This window comes from Gossypium hirsutum, chromosome D11 (genome assembly GCF_007990345.1).
Source record: "Gossypium hirsutum isolate 1008001.06 chromosome D11, Gossypium_hirsutum_v2.1, whole genome shotgun sequence".
Taxonomy (NCBI): Eukaryota; Viridiplantae; Streptophyta; class Magnoliopsida; order Malvales; family Malvaceae; genus Gossypium; species Gossypium hirsutum.
The window spans coordinates 38726416-38750971 of record NC_053447.1 but is presented as its reverse complement, the minus strand read 5'-3'; the positions used below and the strand labels follow the sequence as shown (position 1 = coordinate 38750971).

Sequence of the window (24556 nt, the reverse complement as noted above, 5' to 3'; positions counted from 1 at the left end):
GATACTAAAGTGACTGAAAAGAAGGTTAAATCCGTACCAGTTGTGTGTGAATATTTGGATGTGTTTCCCGAAGAATTGTTGGGTTTGCCACCTATTCGAGAGGTAGAGTTTGGTATTGAGTTAGTACCGAGGACGACTCCAATTTTGATAGCTCCGTACCGTATGGCACCGACTGAATTAAAAAAGTTGAAAGCACAGTTGCAAGAGTTAACAGATAGAGGTTTCGCACGACCGAGTTTCTCTCCCTAGGTGCGCCAGTTCTCTTTGTAAAAAAGAAAGATGGAATGATGAGAATGTGCATTGATTACCGGCAGCTCAATAAGGTGACTATAAAGAATAAATATACGTTGCCACGTATTGACGACTTGTTCGATCAGTTAAATGGGTCTTCAGTGTTTTCAAAGATAGATTTGAGATCGGGCTACTATCAGTTGTGAGTTAAAGACTCTGATGTGCCAAAGACAATTTTTCGAACGAGGTACGGACATTACGAGTTCTTGGTTATGCCTTTTGGACTTACTAATGCACCTGCTGTTTTCGTGGATTTGATGAATCAGATTTTTAGACAGTATCTGGATCAGTTTGTGGTAGTATTCATAGATGATATTCTGATCTACTCCCGTGATGAGGCAGAGCATACCGAACATTTGAGACTTGTGTTACAGACTTTGCGAGATAAACAGTTGTATTCAAAATTCAGTAAATGTGAGTTTTGGTTATGTGAAGTCAGTTTCTTGGGCCATGTTATATCAGCATTAGGTATTCGGGTTGATCCGAGTAAGATTTTGGCTATATTTGAGTGGAAACCTCCGAGAAATGTTTCAGAAGTTTCAAGTTTTTTAGGACTTGCTGTTTATTATAGATGGTTTGTGAAAGGGTTCTCTATGATTGTCACCCCGATGACAAAGCTACTACAGAAAGACGCTAAGTTTAAGTGGTCAGAAAAGTGCCAGAAAAGTTTTGATCAGTTGAAAGTTCTTTTGACCGAAGCTCCAGTATTAGTTCAGCCAGAATCGGGTAAAGAGTTTGTTATCTATAGTGATGCATCTTTAACTGGTTTGGGCTGTGTTTTGATGAAGGAAGGCAAAGTTGTAGCCTATGCCTCGAGACAATTAAAGCCGCACGAAAAGAATTATCCAACACATGATCTCGAATTGGCCGCTATTGTTTTTGCTTTGAAAATATGACACCACTATTTATTCGGTGAAAGATGTCATGTTTATTCTGATCACAAGAGCCTGAAATATTTGATGACTCAGAAGGATATAAATTTGAGACAGCGACGGTGGTTAGAGTTGTTAAAAGATTACGAGCTTGTGATTGACTATCATCCGGGAGAGGCTAATGTTGTGGCTGATGCACTAAGTCAAAAATCACTGTTTGCTTTGCGTGCAATGAACGCGCATATAGCTATGTCTGATGATGGTACGATAGTAGCTGAGTTGAATGCAAAATCATTATTTGTTCAATAGATTTGTAAAGCTCAAAAAGCCGATAGTGATTTAATTGCAAAACAGGCCCAGTGTGATTTGAAAGTTGATACAGAGTTTCTAGTTGATGCTGAGGATTGTTTGAGATTTAGAAATCGACTATGTGTTTCGAAAAATTTAGAGTTAATTCAGATGATTTTGAATGAAGCTCATAATAGTCGATTTTCTATTCATCCGGGTAGTACGAAAATGTATAACGATTTGAAACAGCAGTATTGGTGGCACGGTATGAAACGAGACATTTCTGACTTTATTTCGAAATGTTTAATATTTCAGCAAGTAAAAGCCGAGCATTAGGTACCTTCTGGATTGCTTCAGCCGATCATGATACCCGAATGAAAATGGGACAGAGTCACGATGGATTTTGTATCTGGTTTACCGTTGACGCCGAGCAAGAAAGATGCAATTGGGTTATTGTTGATAGATTGACAAAATTAGCTCACTTTGTTCTGGTCCATACTGATTATTCACTTGATAAACTTGCTGAATTATATATTTCTCAAATTGTGAGATTGCATGGGGTACCTATTTCTATTGTTTCGGACAGAGACCCGAGATTCTCAGCGTAATTTTAGAAGAAACTACAAGATGCTTTAGGTACGAAACTACATTTTAGCACAGCTTTTCATCCACAAACAGATGGTTAATCCTAGCGAATCATTCAAATACTTGAGGATATGTTAAGATGTTGCATTCTCGAGTTTTAAGGTACGTAGGAACTATACTTAACTTTGATTGAATTTGCATATAATAATAGCTTTCAATCTAGTATCAAAATGGCACCTTACGAGGCTTTGTACGGTCGTAAATTTCATACACCATTGTGTTGGACTGAGCTCAGTGAAAATAAGATACACAGCGTCAATTTGATTAAAAAGACTGAACATAAAGTGAAAGTGATTCGGGATAGTCTGAAATCAGCATTGGATTCTCAGAAATCTTATGCGGACTTGAAAAGAAAGGATATAAAATTTCAAATCACGGACAAAGTGTTTTTGAAAATCTCACCGTGGAAGAAAATACTCAGATTTGGTCGCAAAGGCAAATTAAGTCCGAGATTCATTGGACCGTATTAGATTATAGAGCGTATCGGGCCCGTTGCTTATAAATTGTTGTTGCCATCCGAGTTAGAAAAGATTCACAATGTATTCCATGTTTTGATACTTCGTAGATATAGATCCGATCCTTCGTATGTGATTAGTCCGACCGAGATGGAAATTAATTCTAATATGTCATATGAAGAAGAACCGATTAGCATTCTGGCTCATGAGATCAAAGAATTACGAAATAAGAAAATTTCGTTGGTCAAAGTACTGTGGCATAAACACGGAGTTGAAGAGGCAACTTGGGAGTCAGAAGATATAATGAGAAGCGTTATCCAAACCTATTCACTAGTAAGATTTTCGAGGACGAAAATCCCTAAGGGGGGAAGAGTTATAACAGTCTGATTTTGACCCTAATTGAAACAGTAGTTTCGGGACCACAAATCTGAGTTTTAAAAATATTTTAATATTATTTCCTGTGTTTATTATGTGTGAATTCACTTGTGTGAAAATTTCGTCGTTTGAGTGTCTAATTAAATAAAAGGACTAAATTGCGTAAAATAAAAATTTAGTGGTAATTTCTAGAAGGGCCAAATAGTGGTTGTTCTTTTAATATGAAGGTTTCATGTTGAAATTTTTCCATTGAATTAATGAGTGGACGGCACTATGTATATATTATATAGTTTTTATAATAATTATAAAGGTTATAATAATAAATAATATATTATAAAGTTATTATAATAAAAAAAAGGGAGAGCCATTAACATCTTTTAGTTTTCTACCAACCGAATGTAAAAGAAAAGAAAAAGAAAAGAAAAATCCAAGGGTTCGACCATTGTTGAGTTTGATTAAGGTATGTAACTAGCTCGGTTTTTGATAATTTTTACGTTTTTGAGATCGTTGCTTCGTGATCTTCAAAACCCATGTATTAATTTTTTGAATTGTGAATTGTAATATGTGTTTTTAGGCTAAATTTAATAGAATGGTGTTTAAATAAGCTTAATTTGAATATGTTTAGATCAAGAATTAAAGAAATCGGATTTGGATCAGGGAAAGACAAAAGTGGACGAGTAGCCGATTTAAAAGTCGATGGTATCCAAGGTAAGTCTATAAGCACATAAATGTTGTTAAATTTGCAAATGTATAAATGTTATTTCTTGAATTCAATTTTGTGGATATATATGTGTATTGGCTGAATGTGAGATAAGCCAAGAAATTTTATTTCGTGTTCGATTCGATCGAGATATGTTGTCCGAAAGCCCCGTATGAACCCTAGGAATAGTTAGGATACATATGTCATGACATAGGATTCCGATATGTGTTTTCGTGTAAGACCACGTCTGGGACGTCGGCATCGACTTGTGTTTACGTGTAAGACCCTGTCTGGGACAGTAGCACCGGTATGTGATTACATGTAAGACCACGTCTGGGACGTTGGCATTGTACGAGCTTTCTGATTATCCGTGTATCCTTTTTAATTCCAAATGGTTCAACGGGCAATGTTAAGTGAACACCGAATGTGAAATCGAAATAATAATAGTGTTCAGGTATGTATTTATATCATGCTATGGAATTATGGTAAATTGTATATTGAATTGATGATACAAAGTTATTTGATATATGAACAATATGTGAGCATGTTCGTGCTTATAAGTGATTCGGTAGTATAAGGAGATTTGTCCTATTATTATAGTTTTTGAATTATAAATTGTTAAGTATACAAGTATTTGATTATTTGTGCATTAAGTTCTATAAAGTTAAATGTTTATTTATATTTGATTTGATTGACTTGGTAAAGTAGTTTGGTATTAACGTTAAAATGAATAATATTTTCTTATGACTTACTAAGCTTAAATAGCTTACTGTGTGTATATTTCTTTTCGTTTATAGATTTTGGAAGTTGTTTACGAGCTCAGGGACCGTCAGCAAAGTCTATCACACTATCGACATCTTTTGGGTACTTTGATAAATTTTTGAACTCGATATTATGGCATGTATAGGCTTGCTTATGTTTTTGGTTAGTTTTGGAACATGTATATATAAATGGCCATGCGAAAATGGCTCATCTTATTTTGATTGAGTTCGGTGTTTATGCATATGGTCTTAATGGTCATGGAAATGCCGTTTATAATTATGCATATTGAATTAGGGTATAAGTTTGTGATATGATAATAAATGTGATATATAAATATATAGTTTGGACGTATTAAATTTGGTTAAGTGATTAGTATATGTATAATTGTTATGCATGGGATGATGGATTGATTTGGTTATTAGTTGAGCTAAATTATCAAATGTATATATATACATTGGCGCTAAATGAAATATATGTGAGGATAGGTTAGCAAGGGTTATTTAATATGCTAAACTCCATGCTTTAAAATTTTATTTAGTTTGATGTTTATTCATTGTTGCTTTTGATTGATAAAGGTTTGAAGTTAACTTACATGTTGTTCGGTTTGTACTGTATGAGGGAGTTAAAGTCGAACTTAAAACAAATTATTAGCTAATTAATTATGGTATTTAGATATTTAATATATATTCATGTGGTGATGTGAATCATTGATTGTCCGATTTAAAACACTATTCTATTTCAAATTGTTAAATGTTGTCGTTAGGAGGAGGATTATTGTTGTTCAAAGAATGTGAATATGCTGTCCAAAATAGGACATTTTTTTAGGTCATACTAACATTAAATGCTTGGAATAATAAATATTAAAATTAATTGAAATCCGTAGTAATACTGTCCAAAAGTGGTTTTTGTTGTGTCTATTTATGTTTCAAGATCTGGTCTAATTTTTGTTAGTAAATTGTTAACTAATACAGTAATAATAATCATTAATTTACTACATGATTTAAGTAAATTTTAACTAAACATGAATGTTAAGTACTGGTCAAATTAGTATCAATTCTATCCATTTCATGCTTTAAAGAATTATCTGAATGTGATGTTACAAAATAATGTGTGTTCAATGTGTATAAATAAGGCAATTAAATTTTTGTGTATAATGGGGTGGTTCAAATTAATGTATTAAAATGTTGTCTGATATTTGCATGTTTAATTATTGTTTTTTTTTTAAATATATAAATAAATTGATTAATTTAAGAGACTGGCTTATGAGCACTCATAAATTGTTCGAATGTGTGCCTTTGAACGAGCATGATTTTTATGTGTGATATGACTAGAACAAAGGTATAATTTAAATTTTGGGTTGACTATGTGATCAATATATATATACAAGTTTGATTAGTGATTGAATTCAAATAAATGTCTGTTTTGTATTGTGCTATGTTCAGTAATGCCTCGTAACCCCAATCCGACGACGGACACGGGTTAGGGGTGTTACAACATGAGTATTGATACTCAGGGTTAATACATGATATTTCATGGTAGGTACTGATAATTTTTGAGAATTTGGCTTTTAATTGAGAAACATAATGGAAGTTTGGTATCGTTTTTCTAGGTGGTATCGATACCTCTTAAAGAAAATATCGATACCCTAGTGTCAGTATCGATATCTACGTCACAATTTTGAGATTTTGTTACCTGGACCTTTTGCATGTTTAATTATTATTATACGACTATTTGATGTATGGTTAGAATGTAACATTGATAACTAACAAGTATAATTGACTTAAAACCTGTACAAATGCGAAAATGGAAGACGCTTCATTTAGAATGAACTTTTACTTGTGGTATATGACATGAGATGGTGGTGTGGCATCCCATATTCGGGCTTGCTGACCATGCTGGGTATAGGGTGTTACATAGGTTGTCAATCCTAGGGGTTTAATAACACGTAATCTATACAAACTAAACCTTTCGGGAAAACCCTAAATCCTCCGTTAATCATATCCCAATCCACTAGTTAACAGCCAGTAAGGGACTTTGTAATAGCCCGTTTTTTAGTGTTGTTGGAAACATTGGTTTCGGGACCACAAATATGATGAGTGAGCCTATAAATGTTATTATTTAATATTTACGACTCAAATATAGTATAATATTAAATTTTGATTTGATAATTTTTGTTATTTGAATTAATAGTTAAGTTCAAATGGTTTGTCCCTAACGTCAAGTGGTTTTGAAGAACATGGTGTCGAGACCTCATTTTTATAAATCAGCCTGTAAATATTTTTATTAAATATTAACGAAGCGATTATATAGTTATATTGAAATTTGGTCCAAAAATTTTGATATTTGGATAATTCATTAAAGAAAAAACACTAAATCGTAAAACTTGAAAAAGTTAATCGCTATAGGTTTATTTGTATTAAATGGTTATAAATGTATGAAATGAAGGTTTAATAATGCAATTAGACCTTAAATAACTATGGCGGATGGCTAGTGGAGATTTTAGTTGAATTTTGTATTAGTAATATGTTAATTAATAAAATAAAGTAAATAAAACCATAAAAAATGAATATCATCATCTTCCATTTAGTCTTTCTTTATTGAATGGGGAAAACTAAATCTTGGCGAAGCCATTGTTAAGACATTAAGGTTCGACCAAGCAAATTTCTTTACATGTAAGCTAAATTTCCACCCGTTTTTCATGAGTTTTATGTTTTTAAAATCATTGCAACTTAATTCATCTAGCTTGGGGACTAATTTGTAATTTTTTAAAATGTTTTGTGTTATACCATTGATGAAATTGTGATGTTTTTAAATTTTGATGATAGATTTGCAAGTTTGGTTGTTAAATAGAACTATTTTGAAAATTGATTTTTGTTAGTTTTAAGTTTAGGGGCTAAATTGATAAAATAATAAATTTAGCATGAAATTATTGTGAAATTTCAACAATTATCGGTTGTATATGTATAAGTAAAAATTCAGTTAGCTTGGTGTTGGGCTTAATTGTGATAATTGTAAAATTTTTAAGTTTAGGGACTAAAATGAATAAAAGGTAAAAGTTTAGGGTAAAACTGTAAAATTTTGATAAAGGGTTATAGATGTGAATTTAAATGTTTTAAAGTATTTGAATTGATTAATTTAATGAAAATATTATATTTAGATCAGGAATCAGACCAGTTGGTTGATAATTGCGGGAAAGGAAAAGTCATCGAGTAGTCATCTTTGAAATGTCCGTAGCTATTGTGATTAGATAAGTTCTTAAATTGGTTAAACTAATAATTTGTTTTTTTATGATATAATACCTATCTATATATGTTGTGATTTAGTTCATTTACTTGTTAAATGGTAAGGGATGAAATGGACTAAGTTGTAATGATAATTAAATTAAAGGTTATGTTTGAAAATAGGAAACTACATGGTTGAATTCTTGTGATGAAATAATGTATTTATGACTGAATAATATAGATATGAAACACGGTCCGTATGAACGTCGTGAGTGCTTAGGATACAAATGACATGTCATTAAGGTTATTTATCATTTTAGGTGTTGGTTTTGGATATCCTACAGATGGTTGAGGTCTTGCATTTGTTACGGATTCTCCATAGCTCGTGTAAGCAGCATCGTGTATCTTAACATCCCGACCCATAGCTTATGTGAGCAAGCCCATTTCAACTTGTGTGAGCATTTACGGTTACAGCTTGTGTGAGCATTATTCTCGTGTATTCAATGTTATTTCATTTGGTTCATTGGGTGAAAAACTTAGAAATGAAATGGTTATATGAATCAGTTATATGAAAACAGATATATGATTTGGTTATATGGAAATAGATAAATGAAATGGTTATATGAAAATAGATATATGAAATGGAACATTGGGTATAGATACTTGAAATGAAGTGTGAGTTGTTAAATGAATAGGTGAAAGTTGAATTGAGTTTTTAATGTGTTTACTTGAAATGTTTATGAGATGTTAAAGTTATATTTTTTGTATATATGAACTCACTAACCTTGTGAGATTTGTAGTGTGTATAGGAAATAAATGAACTCATGACCTTGTTTATGAAATTTATTACGAAATGTTTTAGTTATAACATTTACAGTAAGTTAAAGTTAAAGTTTAATACGGACTTACTAAGTTTTACATAAGCTTACCCTATTTGATTTTACTTATTCATGAATTGTCAGACTCTTACTTTCGATTAGAACTTCGTTGGAGATCATACTATCCGACAACTCTTTTGGTAGCTAATTGTTTATTTTTGCTTGGTTATAAGTGGCATGTAAATAGGGTATTGGTTTTGTATGTTATAAGCATTATAAATATTATTTTTGCCATTTTAATTATAAGATATGTATATAGATGTAAATCTTAATTGGTATTTGGTTGGTTGTGGTGTCTGATTGCAATGGTATGTTTTTGGTTTTATATGCATGTTTAATTGTTGATTTGGTATAAATGTTTAGGTAGCTTGGTAAACTTTGGTTGATGATTTTGGTTATGATAAAAGAGACATATTTGATTGTTAAAAAAAACATGAAATGTTAAGTAGTTGTATTTGAATGGTTTATGTTTAAATGTTTGATTTGTGGTTCCAATGAGGGCATATTGGTTGGGCACATAGGTTGATTGTCATTTGGTATATTTTGGCATGTTTTGACACATTTTGAATAGGTTTGAATGTTAGGCACATATTTGGCATGTTTACACACTTGGAGCCTAATTTTTGGTACATGTAATAACTTGTACTCGAAGGTATTTTGGGCACACACGGCCTGTGACACAGTCTACCACACGATCGTGTGCCCTACACAGTTGTATGACATGAGTGTGTGGTTCCTTTGATTTTTGGTGTAGGTTTTTCACACGGTCATATTTTGTTACATGACCTAGGGACATGACCATGTGACCCTGAGTTACATGGGTACAGATTGTTACACGATTTGGCCACACGACCATGTTCTGGAGTGACACGGGTTGAGCTCTGTCACATGGCCTAGCAACATGGTCGTGTAACCCTTGTTTTCACTATTTACCTAAATTTTTGTAAAAGTCTTTAATCCAAAATTGTTCCCGATTTGTTTTAAATGTTCCGTAAGCTCAAATTAGGTCCTGATATGATTGAATAACATGGAAATGATTGTAATTTGTTATGAAATAATCTTTTTGGCCATGTTTGATTGGTTGGTGAACAACATTAACGTTTTATAGTTGTAATACATTATAGCTTGGGTCAAGTGACTAGACCAGGTATAGGGTGTTACAAATTTTGCCACTCATTTTATTCATAATCTTGACTCTAATTGAATAAATCATGTAAAGAAAACGATTTATTCGAAAGAGAGAAGAGATTTGAATAATTGTGGATTTGTTATTGAATGGAGAACGGAGTAGCAAATAAATTGATGAGAATAAAGATAAACTTAGATACTTCATAAAATAAATAAACTCTTGGATCGAAACCGAATCCAAGAATAAAAACAACTAGTTTATGAAAAGCCAAAAGAAAATTAATCTAATCATACTCCTAAACTACTAAGGGTTTTTGAAAGCGTCTAGGATGACTTAGATACATCAAACCTTGAATGTCTTATTTAAAGAAGTGTTGATATCCCAAATTAGGTCTTCGCGTCTTCGTATAATGTTGATTGTACGGACAAAAATAGCACCACACAAATTAGGCCTCGATTGTCGTGGGCATCACGTTGACCTATATAGCACCACACAATGTCTATGTCATAATACGACATGAAAAATATGCCATATGCAGTTCATTTCATGCTTTGATGTCCCAAAAAGGTTCTGCATCACTCATCCCTTCCTTCCACATCAATTGGGCCTTTAATTCTTCATCCTACACTCTCAATTAAACATATTAGCACTACCTAAGGCCCATGTCGGCCTATTGGGTCATAACACTCATAAAAATGTGTTAAAAACAATTATGTTATTAATATTTATCCTAAGTCCTAAATACTGAAAATACAATATAAAATCCTAAATTGCCTAGAAAACAAGCTTGTTAAGTGCGAAAATATCTCAAATTAATTACTACATTTGACGACAAGTTAGCCGCCTCGCTCAAAACATAGGTACTAATTTGATTTAGGTTTTATTACTCTAAATACCATAAGACTTGATTTTAGAAAAAAACTTAAACTTCTGTTGTGTAATAAACACTATTTTATTAACCGATTTATCAAATATGGATTGCTAAAGATGTGAAATTATACCACAAATGGTTTCTTTTGAAATTTTGTATAGATTTTCTTTGGTTTTGGGGTGAAGCGTGGCTATATTTATCACATAACACGATCTATTGATTGATACAATCTATAACATAAGTAATAGTCCTTTCAATTTAAGCATTACTTAACTCATATCTCAAAGTGTTCCATTCTTATTTCAACTACTCCATTTTTTGTAGGGTTTTAGTTGTTTAGAACTCATGTGCCATTCCATTTTAGTCATTGAATGTGGAAAAATCATAATTCTCAAACTACTATCCAAGATCACTTCTTATTATGAGAACTTTTCCAATCAGGAGGGCTTTTTCATTCATCAATTTTACACAACTTTTTGAAGACTTCAAAAGTTTTTGATTTTATATTAAAAGTTTCAACCATTGTTTAATGGGAGAAACCATCAATATAAACATATATATCTTTTTTCACCAAGGCTTTTTATTTGCACAAGTCCCATAAGGTCTATGTATAAAAGCTCATAGGGACTTCTTTTGTTAATATGTTTCAACACCTTATGAGATACACAAGGTTGCTTTCTAATAATATATTCACTAAGATTTTCCAATGCCCCAAAATCTTGAATAGCAACTTTGTTACAATTCAATAAATCAACTACTATGTAGTAGTTGTCAAAAGAGTTGGCACCCTTCATAATATAATTGTCATCTTGCTCCATCAAATGCAAACTTCTTTTGTGAAATTAACACGCAATCTTTGATAATATAACTATCTAACACTAATTAAGTTAACCTTGAGCCCTTAAACAAGAAAAAAATATTTAATTTTGGGAAGTCTTAAATATTAAGAACACCTTTTCCAAGGGTTCTACATTTCTTTCAATCCTCGAATGTAACTATCCCTTTATGATAGTTTGAAAATTTTTAATATAACTTCTCTCACCAGTCATATGCCTTAACCACCCACTATTGAAATATCACATGTTATTAGAGTAGGCTTTTAAAGAAGTCTGAGCTGTTAAAAGACATTTTTGGTCCTTCTTTCTCTATTGTTATTTTTTTTAAGAATCCCTTCTTTATTTATTATTGTATTGAACATGGTAATCCCCTATAAGATCTTTCACTTATACAAGCTTACTGTTATTCTAATGATGATTTATAATAGAGATGGGTCTATCCTTCTTAACCTGAATTCTCTCATATACTTTTTCTCTTACCAACGTATTGCTATAGGAAGAATTTCATCTAGTTTCTCACTTTTAAACCCTATTTTCTTCAAGATTGCTTGGGTAGCCAACTTTTGTACTTCATTCAACTTGGTTTATTCATACGTAAACAAATCTTTTTATTTTCCAATGCTTTAAGTAGTTTTTTATTTTTGTTTTTCAAGCTAGATATTTCTTCTCATAAATTCTCATTAACATTGCGAACCAAGTCCCATTTATAAAGCATGCCTTTGTATGTTTCTTCCATCTCAATTTTAGTTGCACCATTATCACTATTGTAGATAGTGTTAGAGCCTATTTGAATGTTCTAACATCCGTAACAATAATTTTTTTTGTCTTTGCAATAAAGGTAACATAGTTTCTTACATGCCGTTCATCTTCTACATTATCACTATTAATGTCTTCATCACTCTTTGTTACATTGAATGACGCCTTCTTTTTCTTAGGAGTGTTTGCAAAATCTACTTGAATCTACCTAAAACTTTCACACTCATGGCACGAATCCCTATCTTCTTCTCCTATGATTCATCTTTTGTGATGAAGATAATCATTTATTTTTTTTCTTGCAACTCAACCACCGCCAACACTCTTATTCTCATTAGTAAACTTCTTAAAAAATTTGGTTATTTTTTTGTAAGGAGAGGAAGTTTTTAATTTATCTATTAAGATAATGTGAACAGTCTAGTGCAACAAATATTCTACATTTAAATCTATAATCTTATTGTTCTTAAATGTGTCAACTTAGTTTCTTATAAGTTCATCTCAAAATTTTGCATGGAGCCAATCAACTCAGCCACTTTCCGTAACACCCTATACCCGGCCCGGTCGCCCAGCTCGAGAACAAGATGCTACAGTATCGTCTCACATCACATATAACATAAATTGACTCATTATTAAACATACATCTTTTTGTTTCTTTTATTATTATGGCATTCATACGAATTGTAGTCATACTTACTCTAGGGTGTATAAAATGTGCTAACATACATTGTAAAATCATAAAAAAGCACTAAACAAGCATTAAGATCACTTAGCAAAATATCCCAAAACTGTTATGTAGGTATCAATATTGGTAGAGTAGTATCAATAATTCTCTCAAGTGGTATCGATACCTCTTGGAAAATCAATACCAAATTAGCTTACTATTTCTCGTCTTAAAAACCCAACTTTCGAAAAATATTAGTACCACTAAAAAATTATCGATAATTTTACCCCGATTTTCGATACTCGTGGCAAAATATCGATACCAACTAGCGAAATTGACTTCCTGCACTTCAAAAATTGTAGACGTATGGTTTTTAAAACTCGATGTCGATACATCTATTTCAGACCTTAAAAACACAACGTATATTATCACATAGGTCATTCTAAACTAGTTCAAAATATCATGCATTAGATACTATATAAATTTAGCACCAAAATGTCTCAAATCTCAGTCTCAAAATCATATTTCAAGTCCACAATTTCCAAGTATAATAGGCATGCAAAAACTAAAAATCATAGCAAAGCCAACATAACATCAATCACATTGCCTTTTATTCCCAAAACAAAAATAATCAAATAACACCTTCTAATAGCAACTAAAGTATCTGGCTTGGTTCACCCCTCAAGACCACACCGCTCACACCGGAACTACTTATCTGCAATGGTTAAAAAGGAGTGGTGAGCTTAAACAGCTCAGTGAATGCTCAGAATAACCATAATGTACACACAATATCAAAGGTTAAACAAGAGTATACTAGACGACGTTCACAACCATATTCTATTCAAGTCAAAATAACATATTCATGTTTCATTAAGTCATAAAACCAACATATACTCCTACATGCAATTGCACTTAACTCACTTATATATAATTCATTTAACAATAATTCATCAAAGCTAAATGGTGTATACATGCTTTAATAACCCACAAGTCTATCTGATATATTCACATGTATTCACAAGTTAAATGGAAACGATCCAAACCACAATTACATATGCAATTTATTGTGAGAACTTCCTAAAATTTTCATGAAACTTAAATCAACTCATTTAGCATATTATTCACATGTTTAAGCATCCATCTTACATCGTATTACCACAATAAATAAGATCACATTTAAATGATAATTTCCATAGCAACCATATACTCATTTCGGCATACATCAAATTACACATATATATATTTTAATATATCTTGACACTTGAGAAAGTGGGCTCTACCACTACACATCGGATACACGGATCTCCAACACACCAAATGGCTCATAGAGTCGAACATATCCCAAAAATAAAGCATAAAGCTAACACTCTCCAACACACTATACCTGTCTCGTTGAATAGAGATTAGCTCACATTCCCTTATCTCTCCAACATGTCCTAGGGCCTCAACGACCAAATCACAAAACACATATAGGTAAGTACTTACAATCCCATGGCATGTCAACTATATCCAACGGTCTCATAAGGTCTTAAGGCCAAAATACCCATAATTACGCAATTTTAATTACTGATTTAATGCACATATCTCTATTCATATTCATCAATTCACATCACAAACTTACACACAATGCATGCTTATCAAATTTACATTTAATTGCACTTAAAGTGCCACAATAATGCTCATTGATCCATCATGTATCCAACCACATATGAGTGCATTAAAATCAATTTATAACATAAATAACCTATTACATTAGCATTACTTTCCATAATTCAACACATACGTACTTACCTATTTTTGCACACTTTCATTAGACATTTATAATGCTAGCACAACATCATCACTATTGTTCAACATATTTAATATTCCCACAACACAATACAATAAAATTCACAATAGTCATCACACATGTCTCATATCACAATATCACATCTTAATAATCAATCCATAAATATTCTCAAAATCATATAATTTACCAAAAAATAAAACAAGTGAAATAGAAAGCTTACACTCAAAACTTAGGATAGGGATTTAGGCTATTCCTAAGCTCCCAATTAACACTATGAATCGTTTCTACTAGCAGCAATTTTGAACACTCACTAATTACGCTTTCACCGAAAAGCTAAAAGCTTAAATTAACTTTTTCTTGCCTTTAGCCTTGCTCGAAGAAGGTTTCAACAATTCTGATGTTTTACAAATAATAACCACACAATATACACAATCATAAAACTGAAATTTCGACTAACAAACTTGAAACTCAAATTTCTTCCTCTATACTTACTCCTTTTGCCTAAAACCAATTATGTTCATCTTATTATTCACCTACGACTAATTCTCAACCTTTAAATTACACAAAACTACTCAATTCATGGTATCAAATTTTTTGACATGTTTATGACTATTTTCGCGAAAATTCATTAAATCCTTAGAAATCCTTAACTAAACTTTAAAGTAAGTTTAGAAACCTTCTAATCATGTTAAAGCAAGTTGAAAAATGCTTTGAAACCACGTTTTTACCCAAAATCCCAAAATCCACCATTAATGACCCAATTTTTTACTTTTATTTAAAACATAGGATTTAATGGCTAAAAGTTTCGTTTAAAAGACCAGATATAATTTAAAACTAATTAAGAATTGAATTGTTAACTTAGTTAATGAAAAATTGAGTGTTTGATCGAAAACCCAAAAAGCCTACAAGCTTCACAATGGAGGAATCTATGGTGTTTTTGGGTGTTTTTCTTGGATTTTATGGAGGTTCAAGTATTTGGAAAGTGATAGGAATAAAAGGAATTGAGGTTTGACAAAGAAAATTGTATGGGAGGAGTTTGGAGAGCATAAGAGAGCAAGAGCAAATAAAAGGGAGAAGTTAACTTGAAAATAATCTAGATGGGGGAGATATAGGCTGAATTTTAAATTTTGGTTTATTTGCTTGATAAACACACAGAATTTTGACCCTTTTATAAATTAGTCTCTAATTCAAAATTGAAAGCCTTTGGAACATTATTTTCAAAAATTTATTTAACAATCAAAAAGCCATTTTCGATTATTTTTCCAGTTCACCATGCTACTAGGTCTTTCGAGCACTATAGAGCTAAAATTCCTATACCCCTAAAACTCTTAGGCCCAATTTTAGGGTGTTACACTTTCATCGTGTTGATGTCTTTTTCCTCTTTTATTGTTGTGAATTTAATGTACCTTTTAAACCAATTACCCCTCATAATATTCCTCACAAAAAGAAAAAGCCTATTACTAATATCAAATAATTAACATAGATTTCATCTGATAATTTATTTTCAAACATTATTAGGCATTCAAATCGAATTGTAAGTATAAATAATTTTGATGATTCCACTCATTGTGTTCCATCCTGAGTTGTTGTGAGAATCCTCTAAGCTTCTCTAGCAAATACACATTTAGAGATGCGTTTAAATTTTTAAGAATTAACACTATTGAAAATATCATTTAAAGCTTAAAAGTTTTAATTTGTTGTATTTATTTAATCTATAGCCCTTCAACGCCTCCAATTTTATAGATCATGTCTAATATGTATTTTTAGTATGATAATGGCTCCTAACCAGTAAGGATAATCCTTTATGCCTTTTCATCAATGGATTTAATGAACAGTCTCATCCAAATGTTTTTGTAAGCAAAGTTGGAATCCTCTAATAAAGGCAGAATGAAGTTGAGTTTCCTTCTTTCATGGATTCCATTTCTAATAACAAAACACATGATCATATCAATTACTTTAAGTGGTAGGATGTCATGCCAAAAGAGGAAAGTGTGGTTGCAATTTTGTTGTAGGTTTTTTTTTTTGTAATAAGGAATAAAATGAAACATAATGAATAAAGCAAGAATATCATAATTGTTTAGGCAGGTCGATTTTAAGACAATGTATGTAGGGCATTATCTAGAGTTAACTCCACTATTATGTCATAGTACATGCTCTAATTTTGTCTCAGCCAAACTTAATGATCCTCAACCTTTACTATTAAAAGCTATATATTAGATACCTGAGATTTTTCTTAGATATTCTAAGAGTATTACGTCAGTTGTTTTTTGTAGCTTGACAAAGTAGTTATAAGAAGTCAAGCATGATGCACCTAATTTGCCTGTTTTCATTTGATTAGGTGATATAATCTTATTGATGTAATACTTGCTAAATTTGTGGGATATGATTAACTACTACAACAACAGTAGCTTTTTGTGTATTATGCGCCAAAATCTTAATGGAACAATGACTATTTTATTTTAAAATTTTTCTTAGTTTTCTTTTCTTTTTCATTTCAACTCTCTCATGTTATTTTCTTCCATAGCTTAACATGGTATCAGTTCTTAAAAATTGATATTGAGGGATTGTGCGTGAGCTAAAAAACTAGAAAAAAACCTTCTTCTTCTACACCAAAAAATTCTTAAAACTTGACATGGCCTCTAGTAGCTTTACAACCCCAAATCCTTCTGTATTTATAAGAGAAAACTACCCTATTTGGGCAGTGAAGATGGGATTTTGACCTATGGGATGTTGTAGAAACAAGTAGAGATGTGCATCCCTTGAGAGAAAATCCAATTGTTGCTCAAATCAAACAACACAATGAAAGGGTGCTAAGGAATACAAGGCTCTCTCTTCCATTCACTCTTCTGTAACAGATGAGATTTTCACAAGGATAATGACCTGTAAAACTGAAAAGGAAACATGGGACAAGCTTAAGGAAGAGTTCCAACGAAGTGACAGAATAAAGAAAATTCAAATGCTAAATTTGTAGAGAGGGTTCGAGGTTCTACAGATGAAAGAGTATTCTGAAAAAGCTTATGAAGCTCGTAAACCAAATTAGGTTGCATGAAAAGTAGTTGTCAAACAAGAGGATAGTTGAAAAGGTGCTGGCCAGTGTTCCAAAGACATTTGAGTAAAAAATTCCTCTTTAGAAGACTTGAAAGACACCTTAAAACTTAACTTGATAGAATTAGTAAATGCTCTTCAAGATTTAGAACATAGAATGGCTATTAGACTTGAGGAGTCAACAAAAGGAGCTTTTCAAACTAAGCTTAAAGACAAACATGGCAACAACATTTTTTAAAAAAACAACCTGGTGAAAGGAAAAACAAAGTGAAGAAAGAAGGGGATGACCATAATTAGGAAAGAAAAAAAGAACAAGGTATTAACCTTGTTCTTATTACAAGAAAAGAAATCATATTAAAAAGTTTTTCTAATTTAGACCAGGGATAAAATGTAGAGCTTGTAATAAACTAAGACATATGGAGCAGGTTTGCAAAAACAAAGCAAATAAAAAAGGCCACGCTCAAGTTGCTAAAAAGCTCGAACAAGAAGAAGAAATTCTCTTCATTGCTACTTGTTGTGCTGCAAATAGTGGAACAGAAACATGGCTAGTGGATAGTGGATACACCAATAATATGACTCATGATGCAAGTCTTTTTAAGGAGTTGGACAAGTCTTATTTCTCCAAAGTGAAGATTGGAAATGGAGAGCTTGTAGATGTCAAAGGAAAATGAATGATTGAAGTCGAAACTTCTTTGGGTACAAGGTTTATTTTTTATGTTTTATTTGTACCTGATGTAAGGCAAAGCTTGTTGAATGTAGGACAAATTTTAGAAAAAAAAAACTTTTATTTTCACTTTTATGATATATCATGTTTCATTTTTTACCCTATTGGTTTTCAATTGATGATAGTCAAAATAAAGAACAAAATTTTTCCAAAAGAATGGAAACAATTTTATTTGAATGCTTATGCTAGTATAGTGGATGATTCTATCTTATGGCATAAAGGAATTGGCGATTATAAATAATTCAACCTTGAGATATATACATACAAATAAACTTGTGAAAAATCCACCAATTATCTGTGAAAAAGTTGATGAGATGCATGTCAATTTGGAAAGCAAGCAAAGCTTCCTTTCTCACATAAAAGTTGCTCAAGAGCTACAGAGAATGTAAAACCCTACCTTGGTGAGTCTTGAATTTGGCGAGTAGCCTCAAGAAACTTGTCTGGCGCAGTCCTGCTCGCCCGATTGATGCTTTTTCCGTATATCTTGGGTGTATAATTAAAAGTAGAGTATCAGACAAAAGTTGTTATATGGATAAAAAGATATGAAAGAATAAGTGGTTTTGGAAAAAATATCAACGGACCTTGGATAGTGGTTACCGTCACGGGATAGTAAATCAAGTTTACCTAGATATTGTGCTAGTTAATTTCCAACGAAATGAGTGAAATAAATAAATTAATTAATTAATTAATTAAAGGATGGGTCCTTCTGTACGTTTTCCCTACAGTTATAAATTATAGGATAGTTAAAAAAAGACTTTGACACATGTGTATGGTCTTACTGAGAGAATATAGGGTGAATCATTTATAGGATAAATAAAAAGGGGGATTTTGACACGTGTGTGTGGTCCTACTGAGAGAATAAGGGTTCTATAAAATATCTTGATTTAGAGTGGAATGGAGGATTTTCCCTTTCTCTCTTCCATTCTAATAATTTTTGAAGGATAAGTCTGTTATGAGTATAAAAAATGTGATGATTAAGTAATGCTTTGTATCAGGAAATCATTGGATCTCAAAAGATGATAAGGATAACTTGACTGAGTTTTAATGGTATTACTTGTCTTCCAAGTAGTGACAGTTGTAGTTTCTTGTTTGATCTGGAACCTGAATTGCTGATCATGGTTGTCAGGTGAGTCTCTAAACCAATTCATGTATGTGTGTTGTTTATGCTAGATATTTCTATAGAAATTGTATGATAGGTGTGACCGACATTATGAAGAGCATAGTATGAACATTTGGTGAGTCTTATGTGCATGGTTTGTATGAGATCTGACGACTTAAACAAGTGATAAGAATCCTGAATCAAAAATACGATTATATGAACAAATCTGGAATGAATGATATAAGATGTATGTTGGTTTAGTGTCAGAACATGAAAAGTTAGTCAAGTGAGTCTGTGTCTGTCTCTGTGGAGTTGTCAAAAGGGGTCTGTTGGGACTTTAAACATGATCTCTTAAAGGACAAGTCCATGGGTCGTGGCACCATATCGTGTAATAACATAACTGGTGGGTTATGGAATTATATGAGAAGAATTAAAGGAAGGTTATCACCCTATGTGGTTTCTTAAGTGTCCCAGAATGATGATGGGTAAACCTCTCATAGTATGAGTTAGGAAAATCATAGTAAACACATCAGGAAAGGACATGCCATCAAGGCAACGATTTGTAAGAAATACCTTAGCGACGTACTCTTAAGATCCACCTTTATGGCAAAACTTGAAGAGAAAGCCTTGATGACAAACATTAAAGAAAAATAGCCTTTGTGACTACCATTTAAAGGGAATGCCTTTGTGGTGAACCATGAAAGAAGAGCATGAAGTTTTTAATGTAGAAGAAAAAGTATGATATGGAGGGCAGACACTAAAGATTAAAATCCCTCTTGGAAAGGTACCAAGGAATTATTTTTGCACCGACATATTAAGAAATCGCCTTTACGACGGGTCCTACAAGGAAGAGCCATCATGACATATTCAGAATGGGTTGTTCCTGTGGCGTGTTCCAAAAGGACTCTCAATGATACACCCAAAAGAACGCCCTACAACATACTCTATGTTAAGTAATTGGCATAGACCACAATGTTCTCAATGATACGAGGCGTATCGATGGTGATATGATCATGTATGATATGTATATAAGATCTGTATAGAATGATGGCGAGAAATGCGCATTTAGTTAGAAATGGAAAAGGGCATTGCATACTCAAAAGGAAGTATCGATTACCCTGCATAGGTTTTCCCCTAGAGCTCGATGAAGTCATAGCTCAGTGTTCGGAGAATCGTAAGTAATGGTCCAAAGACACCAAAGAGAAGGAAATAGTCTCAAAAGTAAGGTATGACAATGGATATATGTAACGGGAATAGGAATTGAGAAAGTATTCACCAAAAGAATTAAAGAACAAAAGTAGTGAGATAGATATCAAGGCCTATTATACAACTTACAAGTGAGGTTTAGGTAATCGGTGTATCACTCACTAAGTTCTATTGAACTTACCTCGGTGTATTATTTTTTCAGGTGAGCTTTAAGGATTTTCGCCTGGAGGGACGACGTCAGGACTACACCGAGGAAGCGGTGTGAAAAGGGGCTGTTATGCATATAGAGCAAGACAATTGACGAGGATGAGTCGAGTCCACGTTATAGAGTGTTAAAATGAGGGACAAGTTATAGATCATGACATCAACCTTGAAATGGTTAAGGTTAAATTCCCTATGTACAACAAATTTGAAATTTTCCTTATGGATATATTGATGTAATTTATTCCAAAGCATCGAATGTGTATATGTCAAATAATTAAATGTCTTTCCTTAAATTCCATTACATATATATATTTATTGTAAGTTGTAGCTAAATCATGGGTTTCATTTAGTCTAGTTAGAAAAGATAGAAAGGTTAAGTTAGTGACACGCCAATCTTGGATCCTCCCTAGGGGTTGGGCTAGGGGTGTTACAGAGAAGCTACAACTAGTGTACACAGATGTGTGCTGACCTATGAGTACTCCATCTCTAAATGAAAGCAGGTAGTTTCTTTTTTTTTGTGGATGACTACACTAGAATGTATTGGGCATATTTTCCCAAACAAAAATTAGAAGTATTTGAGGCATTACAAAGGTTCAAAAGCTTGATTGAACTTGAATTGGGTTGTTTAATGAAGAAATTGAGATCTAATATTGAAACTGAGTACAACTCAATTTAATTTGCTAGTTTCTGTCAACAAATAAGAATTCAGCAGTAATTTATTGCTCCCTACACTCCTCAACAAAATGAAGTGAGTGAAAAGAAAATTAGAATAATCATGGAGATGGCTAGATGTTTTCTATTCGAAAAGGATCTTCCAAAAGTATTTTGGGCCTAGGCTATGAACACTTCAATGTACTTGTTGAATTTGTCTCCTACAAGAGCCTTGGTTGGAAACACTCCTCATGAAGCATGGCATGGTGTGAAGCCTTCAATTGAACATCTTAGTTTTGGATATGTTTGTTTTTCTCTTGTACTATTGGTAAAGAGAGGGAAGCTTGATAAAAGAGTTGAAGTTGTAACATTTTTGGGTTATAGCAGCAACTCCAAAGGCTACAGGTTGTACCATGTGACTACCAAGAAATTGTTTGTTAGCAGAAATGTTAAGTGTGATAAGCATGCAAGTGGAATTGGGAGAAAAATGAAATTGCAGCACAAACACCAATTATTATGTCTTAAAAATAGATTTCAGAATCTAAAAGTGATACTAAATCTGCAGTTAGGGGCACTAGATCGTTAGATGATGTTTATTCTAGGTGCAATGTGGCTACATTAGAACCTACAAGCTATGAGCAAGTTGCTAAGCATGATGAATGTAGAGTAGCAATAATTGAGAAAAACTCAACTTGGCAGCTTGTTGACTGGCCAAAAAATTGCAAGGTGATTGGTGTTAAGTGGGTCTATAGAAAGAAATTAAATCTAGATGGCTATGTGAAGAAACATAAGGCTAGATTGGTGGTGAAAGGATATTTTCAACAAGAAGGAATTTATTTTTCAAACACTTTTGCTCCTATGGCAAGGCATGACACTATAAGACTTTTACAAGCCTTAGCAACAATGAAAGGCTGGAAAGTTTATGACCTTGATGTAAAGTTAGCATTCCTAAATGGTTTGCTTTAAGGAGGAGATATTTTTTGAATAGCCATAAGGGTTTAAAGCTTTAAAAAATGAAAACAAGGTGTATAAACTTTACAAACCTCTTTATGGGCTGAAGCATGCTCCATAAGCCTGGTATAGAGTAATTGGCTCCTATTTGCTGCAAAAAGGTTTTATAAGGAGTGAAAGTGAAGTTATATTGTATGTTAAAAAGCTTGATGATGAAAAACAACTCATTGTTTCATTATATGTTGATGACCTGCTCGTTACGGGAGATAATGAAGTGTCTATAGAGCATTTCAAACAAAGAATTAAAAATATGTTTGAATTGTCTTATTTGGGTGAAATAGCGTTTTTTTTTTTGGGATGAAAATTCACTAATTTGATCCTGGTATTTTTATTTCTCAAAGAAAGTATACCTCAAAAGTTTTGAAGAAGCTCAAAATGGAAAATCCCAAACTTGTAGCTATTCCGCTGGTTTTGAATGAAGTTGTCTAAGTCAGATAATTGCAAAAAGGTTGATGCTTCCATTTACAGAAGTTTGATAGGCAACTTGTTATATTTGTTCGCTACTAGGCTAGATATAGTGTATGTTGCAAACTTACTATCTAGATTCATGCAAGCTACTGATCAGATTCACTATGGTGCAGAGTGATGCCTTTGCATGGAATTCAAAGATGCAAGATGTGGTGGCTCAATCATCAACTGAAGTTGAGCATGTCTCTACTGCAGTAGCCGTTAATCAAGTCATTTGACTCAGAAAGGTCTTGGCCAACTTGGAACAAAATACTGATGAAGCTACTATAATTTGGGTGGATAATAAACCTGCTAAAACTATCACCAAAAATCCAGTCTAACATGGAAGAACTAATCATATTAATGTGAAATTTCATGCAATCAGAGAAGCTGAAAGGTTTGGTGAAATAAGTGTGATATATTGCAAACCTAAAGATCAAGTTGTAGATGTTTTGAATAAGGTTGTGTCAAGGCCTAAATTTGAGTTTCTAAGGACAAAGCTTGGAGTCTCCAAGAAAAATCTCAAAGAGGAGTATTAGATGCTTGAGATTTTTCTTAGATATTCTAAGAGTAGTATGTCAATTTTTTTGTAACTTGACAGAGCAGTTATAAGCAATCAAGCGTGATGCACCTAATCTATCAATTTGTATTTGGTTAGGTGATATAATATTATTGATGTAATACTTGCTGAATTTGTGGTATATGATTTACTCCTGCAACAACAGTAACATTTTGTATATTATGCACCAAAATTTATTCTAAAATTTTTCATGGTTTTGTTTCCCTTTTCATTCCATATCTGTCCTTTTATTTTCTTCCATAATTTAACACTATAAAACAACTCTGAATGAATTATAATGTGCTGTCTGATGTGCACTTATAAAATGTTCGTTCAAAACTAAAATGAATAGTGCTTTTATCAATGTATGAAATATAAGTGAATGACAAATTCTTATAAAAACATCATATGCAGCATCAAACGTCAATTGATCTATCTCCTAGAAATGGGGTTAAGATAACTGATTCAAATCCCCAGTCTTATTGATCACCAAACCTTTAAAATAGGGAAACTGCAAATCCCACAATACTTAAACTCTCAGATTTCTAATATACTTTTTATAGTAACCTACTTTTGCTCTTATTGAAATAAAAGATTAAACAATACACGGCATGTTGAGTGTACTGTTGCTAACATCTAATGCAACATGAATTTGTACTAACAAGTTCATTCAATAAAAAGTATAATAATTGTTAAATTTAATTCGAATCATTAAGTAGGATTTTCATATTTCGAAAATGTAACTTATTTTAAATTAAAATTAAAATAATTGAAAAGAAAAATATTTAGAGTGTGTTTAGGTGAGGGATTTGGTGGACTTTCAATTTTATTAAAGTTTTTAAAATTTCAAAAATAAATTTAATTTTTTTGATAAACACAATAGAAAAATTTTAAAAATTTGAGAAATTTCAAAAGGGGTTTTTGAGTAACTCAAAATCCCTATTAAATTTACAACTAAAGAGATGGTTATTTAAATTATTTCATTTAATACATGTGATTTCACAGTAAAAAAAAAAGCATTAACTAATTTAGAATGTAGTTGTTATTTCAATATTTTTTTTATAATTTATATTATTAAATATAT

At 32.2% G+C, this 24556-nt stretch overlaps 2 long non-coding RNA genes across 5 annotated transcripts; one reads left to right on the top strand and one right to left on the bottom strand.

Moving 5' to 3' along the window:
- Positions 1–13185: 13185 nt before the first annotated feature.
- On the bottom strand, positions 13186–23560 carry LOC121223310 (uncharacterized). Of its 4 annotated transcripts, none has more exons than XR_005920592.1 (5): positions 22817–23560; positions 22499–22557; positions 18877–18919; positions 18693–18778; positions 13186–13452 (listed from the first exon to the last, which is right to left on the bottom strand). It is a non-coding gene; the product is annotated as an uncharacterized lncRNA (long non-coding RNA). The 4 variants fall into 4 exon arrangements; XR_005920593.1 differs by having other exon boundaries at positions 23003–23558; XR_005920595.1 differs by lacking the exon at positions 18877–18919 and having other exon boundaries at positions 22817–23556.
- Positions 18889–21137, top strand: LOC107911479 (uncharacterized). The gene is made up of 2 exons (XR_001687897.2): positions 18889–19421; positions 20803–21137. It is a non-coding gene; the product is annotated as an uncharacterized lncRNA (long non-coding RNA).
- Positions 23561–24556: the final 996 nt, after the last annotated feature.